Raw genomic sequence first — 6,917 nt, forward strand, 5'->3', positions numbered from 1 at the left:
ACACACACAGTATCCACACAGATATATATACAGGAGTATATATATAGCAAACCAAACAAGGAACAAAGAATCGCCGGAAATTCGGCCGGAGAACTCACCGGAATAACCGAGAGCAACACGGCTGGAATCGACGGGAAAGAAAAAGAAACGAAGGAAACAGAGAAGAAAATGGAAGATGACCGAATAAAGAAGGGGAGAGAGAGAGAGGAGACTGTAGAGAGATCGAGATAGAGAGACAGGGACAAAGAAATGATGCTTTTGGGAAATAAACTGCCTGCCTGCACGTGTCCTTCAAATGGGACGCGTGTTGATATTCTTTTATGAATTGTTAACACGTGTCCCTGAGTATTAGGGTCAATTATTTAACCGGATTTTGAAATCAACGAGTCAGAGCACCTCGAAAACAATCTCATTAAATCCCGATAATACTTTTAAAGTATTGTAAATAGTCCGAGGTTTATAAAAATATATATTTTGAAATTTTTAAATAATTTCTAAAATGCAACTGTACCCGTTTTTAACAAATAAATGAAACAACGGGCGGGTGAAACGACTTCCGAAAATTTCCAAAATAATTTTAAAATTCTCAAAATAATACGAACTTAATAAAATATAAGTTTCATAATTTTTAAAGATTCCCATAATTAAATATGGATTTTAGCATTTAACACACTCAGAAAATCATTTAGTATATGAATAATTAACGAAATATTGATTTCTCAATTTTATAAAGTCCTAAAAATAATTATCAAAATTGTAAAATTAGAAAACCAATTTTAAAGACAACCCAAATATTTATGAAATTAAAATTACAATAAAATCACTTTTACAAATGAAATAAAATCATATAACTCACCAATAAATCACATAATTCCAATCCCACATATCAACAAATCATAAATAATTAGATAACAATCAATAACCGCTGCCAAAATCAATACACACCTTTTATTTATTTACTTAAACTTTTATTACACTTCCAAGTATTAGAAATAAAATAAAAATACACGAGTCGTTATATGATGGAACTGTGCAGGTAAGGGAAAATAAAATGCAACTTTTGATTCAACAATACGAGCATTTCCACAGTGAATAAACTGAGTCACTCACTGACATTTTCAGTATATTTCAAAAATTAATGAATGCTCTAAAATTGCATCGAAGGATCTATCAAACAAAAGATTCAAACCTCAAATTCCTTAGATCTCTGCCAAAGAAATGGAAGCCTATGACAGTCTCATTGAGAAATTCTCAAGATTACAAGGAATTCACCTTGGACAGACTGTGTGGGATTTTAAAGATTTATGAGCTTGAAATAAAACAAGATGAGAAGTTGGAGAAAGGAAGAAAGAAGGGAGGATCCATTGCATTAGTTGCTGAGCAAGAAAAGGAGAAGGAGACAAAGGTTGAAGCTGTTGAATCTGCATCAAACCTTAGAGTTTGTGAAGGCAATGAAAAAGGACTAGTAGCTAAACATGAGGAAAATCTTAGTCAAGATTGTTAGGTCACACACACACTGTAGAGGGGGTGAATACAGTGTATAGTACAATCAAATCGAACTTTAATAACTCAAGTAATAGAAAACAAACTTTATTGAAACAATAAACTCTGTTACAGTATGGAACTGTTACCTCTCAGTGATGAACAAATATCACGAGAGCTGCTAGGGTTACAATGAATAATCTTCTCGAATATGATAACACTTTTAGTGTAAACCCTATGTCTGTGTTTATATACTACACAGTTACAAGATAATCGCTAATTGATATGGAATATAATTCTGCTTCCTAAAATATATCAATCATATATCTTTTCTTCCAAGTATTCTATTCTTCAAAGAATTCCTTCTTCATGCATATCTCTTCTTATGTTTATCTCGATCTTCTTTCCTTTAATCAGTTGTTGTCCTTATCTGAACGTCCTTCAGTACCTAAGTTCTGATATCCATCTTCTGATGATTATCTCCTAATTATATAAGTACTGATATCCTTAAGTCCTGACTTCCAGTAAGTACTGATTTATCCTGTTTAAGTAAGATCTGAAAACTAAACATAAATCATATTAGCCATGACATTATCAAATATATCTAACAATCTCCCCCAACTTGTAAATTAGCATAATATACAAGTTTAACAGATATTTGATGATGTCAAAAACATTAAGTACAAATGCATGAGAATTAGACTAGATAATTACAACTTATAGTCCTTAAAGCTTTACCAATATTTAACTTCTGATAACAACTTCAGTCTGTATTCATATCAGAATTTAAGTAGTTGTAGATCTTGACTTGGCTTCATCTTCTGATCTCTCTGATGTCAGGAGTTGTTCTGAGATAGTTCCTCAACAAACATCTCTCAGCATATCTGAGTTCATCAATCATCCTCCTTTTAGCATCTTTAAGTTCTGCAGAATCTTCACCAGTTTGAAAGATTGCAGCCCTGAGATCATTAATTTTAGCTTTCCTTATATCCTGATCCAGTCTGATCAAATATGCCTTATCAGACTCAAGATTGAATTCCACAGCCCTGTAACCCAGAAAGGTAGTTATAATCTTAGCAGTGTTGGGCTTCATATCAACTATATCACCCTTGTGATCTCTATACTTTGGAAGATATGTGCTGTCAGACTTAACAAAATAAAGCCTTTTTTGTCTCTGAATCTGATTCTTCAAATAGTTTGCAGCACTTTCAGTTATTCTGTCACTCACTTGAAGTAAGAATAATACATGCTCCAGTTCTTCAAAATACTTCAGTGGAATGGCATTTTCCCTTATATGATAAACCCTACCATCTGTCATGAAGTACAACAAGATGTGTTCTTTCAAGTAGGTATGGTAAACCATTTGTACAGATTCCAGTTGATTCAATCTCTCAGGAGTTGCTCCAATACCTGGTTCACTTAAGAAAGTTGGATCATTGGTAGTGTTCTGTATTCTTCTTTCATCAGCACTTCCCAATCCAGTTTTGTCTCTTGCTTCCTTTCCAGTAACTACTCTTGCTTCAAAACCACTTGCAGCAGTCTTCAAAGATTGAGTCTGTTTGGCTTTGGTGAATCCCGGTAGAAGTGTCTTTGATTTATCTTCTGATATCAAGTTAACTTGAGCTATGTCAGAGGTTACTTGCTTCTTTGGAATATCAGAACTTACTATCTCTTGACTCTGAACAACTTGAGCCATGTTAGAGGTTGTCTTAAAAACTTTTCTTAAAGTCAGAGCAAGATCTGCATTTTCATCAGTAATTTCTTCATTCACAGGAGGCACATAAACCTTGATAGGTTCACCAACTTTTTCTTTGCCCTTGGACCTTGGATCTATTTGCGGTTGTGATTTAGCCATGGTTGCTTCAGTATTTGTCCTTTCTTTTATCACAATGCCCTTGAGTTTTGGAAGTGTCTTTTTACCAGAAGCTTCAGATTTAGATGTGACTTTTTCTGATTTAAGTCTGGCTTCTTCTTCCATTAGACTCTCCAAGTCCATTCCTGGATTTTCCTGAAGAAATAACTGTCTTGATATTTCTTCATCAAGATCTAAAAGTTCATCAGAACTCATCCTTTTACCAGTAGCAGAACTAATTCTTTTTCCAGCATCAGAACTTGTTCTGTGACTTGTGATTTCATCTTTTCTTGATGAGAAACCTCTACCTTTACTATGACCTCTACCCATTTCAGGGTTTTCTTGATCATCCTTTTCATCATCCTTCCCCTTCAGTGTCTTATCAGTTTTGCATTTGGACTTAATTACTTTCTCCCCCTTTTTGGCATCAGCAGGTAAGAGAAGAGAGACAAGCAATTCCACTGAGGCTTGGATTTCATTAAATTGAAATTGCTGAGAAGCTTGATTTTTCAGAATATCATCAATCTGAGCTTGTTGTTTCTCTTGAGTCTTCTCAATATAAGAAACTCTGTCAAAGGTAGGTTGGAAGAATTTTTTCTTATCAATCTTATGAACCTGTTCTTGCTTCATTAATTCTTCCTGAATTTTATGTATCTCTGCATGAGTAGTTGAATGAAGACCTTGTAGATGTTTAGTACTCAATGCAGTGACTCTAAGCTGTGTTTTGAAATTATCAGTAATTAACATCTCATCAGCTTTAGTCAAGTGCTCAGCAAGATGCTGTGCAGATGGAGCAAAGGTAGCTGAGTTCCATTCCTTAGTCCACTCCTGTCCTGCAGGAGTTTCATTCCAAGGTACTGGTGCTTCTCTGATGACAAACTTCTTAATTAGTTCAGATTTAAGAACAATTTATTGAGGTGCATGTCCTGAAGGACCTGCTTCATCAGCATCTGCATTTGGAGCAGCATCACCAGTATCTCCAGCATTTGCAGCATCAGAACTTTCAGAATCAGCATTTTCTGATAAAACAACAGTATGAGAAGCAATTGAGGCTTCAGCATCATCCTCTAATTGCTGATCTGATTCCAAGTTCTGATCAACAGCCATATCCTGATGCTCACCTACATTCTGGTCATCATCATCTAGATGCAGAGAAGGTGTAGTAGATAATTCTGGAGTTTGAGCAGCATCAGTAACAGGTGTTGTTGATGGATTAGTTGTTGTTGGAGCTTCTAAGTAAAGCACTTCAGGCACAACCAAGTTCTGGATATCAATTTCAGCACTTGTGCCTGGATCAACAGGAGATACAGACTTTTGAACAGGAGACACAGATGGTGTGTTGGCCTTTTCAGTAGCAGCTTCCTGAGTTGGAGTTGATGGAGAAGCAGTGGCGTTGGCAGATTCATTTTCTTGTGAGATCAGAGATTCCTGATCTCCTTTCTTAGGTGCTGCTTCCTCATCATCTAAAACTGGCCTTTTTGCTCTATATTTCTTGTATCTCTTTGAAGAAGGGATTCCTTGGGAGGTTCAACAGAAGTCATTCTTCTAAGCCTTTTGAGAAGCTTAGATTCCCCAATTCCAGAATCCTTATGAGAAGGAACTTTCTCAGCTTCATTGACAACAGGTTCTGATGTAGAAACCTCTTCCTCACTGTCAGATTCATCTCTCAAAATAATCATCCTTCTCTTTTGAGGTGTTTGAGGAACAATCTTTGTCCTCTTAGGCTTGGAAGATGAAGGCTTCACAGTAGGTGCTGAGGATGAGGGTTGAGCTGTCTGTGAAGTGGAGAGATATGATTTGAGATATGTTCTGAGGGATGGTTGAGTAGTATGAGTGGTATGTTCTGTTGGTTTCTGTGGTGTTTGAGATGTGGTGGTAGGTTGGATATCAGGATAAACAGATCTATAGGTGTCAGGATCAGCATTTACCAAGATCTGTTTTACAGACTGAGGAATCTGTAAAGGTCTAACCACTGTTTTCTTAAGATCAACATTTACCAAGTCATTAAAGGCTCGTTTTGCAATTTTGAATGGTGAAATTAAGGTACTGGCTAGTTGAGGGGGATTAGTACAACAAAAGTTATATATAAGCTGACAGAATCTAGCAAAATAAACTACATTTCTATCTTTTTTCATCCTATCCCCTATAAAACCTATCACAGCACTTGCAAAATCAAAATGAGTTTGGTTAATGATAGCATACCCGATGTGCTGACTCATTATAGGAATGGCATCAAAGTTGGAACACTTATTCCCAAAAGCTTTAGTGATGCAGTCGAAGAAGAAGCTCCATTCCTTTCTGATATGAGCCCGTTTCAACTGCCCAAGCCTTTCCAAACTCTGCTCATATCCCAAACTAGCCATTAATTCTTTAAGAGCTGATTCCTCCGGGGTTGAAAAAGTACATCCTTCTGGTAAATGTAGAGCCTTTCGAATTGTACCAGGAGTTACCACATGTGTAGAATCATCCACTTCAAAAACAATACTGGGAGTACCATGTGTACCACCATTATCAAAGTGCCCAGTCCGCCAAAACATCAGAACTTGTTGGCTCGAAAAGACTGAAGGCTGGGTCAATGCAAACCCGATTTCACTGTGTGCAAGAAGATCTTACACAAAATGTAACTCAGATGGAGCTTCAGCATGATCGAGAATTGCAGCATAGTTGTTTGGAACAAATTTAGCTCCATCAATGATCAAATCCTTAGGTGCCATGAGAAAAATCGAGATTTAAGAGTGCCTGTTAGGTGTTTGATAAAATGTCTATATGAAAAACCAACGTCTGGAGATGAAAGAGAGTAAAAGCAAAGAGAGAGATAAAGTTGAAAAAGTAAATAAAAGATTGTATAATCTTCTCTCTCTCTTACTTATACTTGGTAAAAAAAATATAACCGTTGGACACTTGTCAGACATGCAGCAATAATGAATATTTAATGGGCACGGGAAAACAGTAATCATTACTTACCCACTTGCAGTTTTTCAAGGAAAAACCGTTCCACTTACCGAGTAATTCCATTAATCGAGGTAAATCAGTTTTAATTCAAAATTGAAACTATTCCCACTTATTCATTTATTTTTCACTGCAACACCAATATTCTGAAACAAAAATTCGAGTGAGAATGACCAAAATAAATCAAGGAAACAAGTACTGATATTTTAAGATCAGAACTTTATTTAAATCGAAAATAAAATGGTCATCAGAATATGGATATATCAGGATTTATCAGTGCATTGAAATTACAAACATCTCAGAGACAAAAGCTTGCAAAAAGTAGAAATTCCATTAATATATTAAGAGAATACATTCATGAAATTTAAATTATATCAGAACTTTACAAGATTGTCCTAAGCTTCTAAACCTAACATCAACAGCCTTAGTCCTAGCTCAAGAAGCAGGGCAAGATTGACGATGAAGAAAAACAGGAAGAAGAAAAAAGTTATTTCTTCTTCCTACTCTCGACAAACAGAATAGCGAGTCTGATGATTCGCTCTTGCTGGCGGAGAACTTCCCGCCTTTCCTCCTCCAATCGCTCCAGATGGCGATGGTAGTCCATGTAGAAGAACAGGAGGTGGGTGAGTACCTC

The sequence above is a fragment of the Apium graveolens genome, chromosome 4 (assembly GCF_009905375.1).
Source record: "Apium graveolens cultivar Ventura chromosome 4, ASM990537v1, whole genome shotgun sequence".
NCBI lineage: Eukaryota > Viridiplantae > Streptophyta > Magnoliopsida > Apiales > Apiaceae > Apium > Apium graveolens.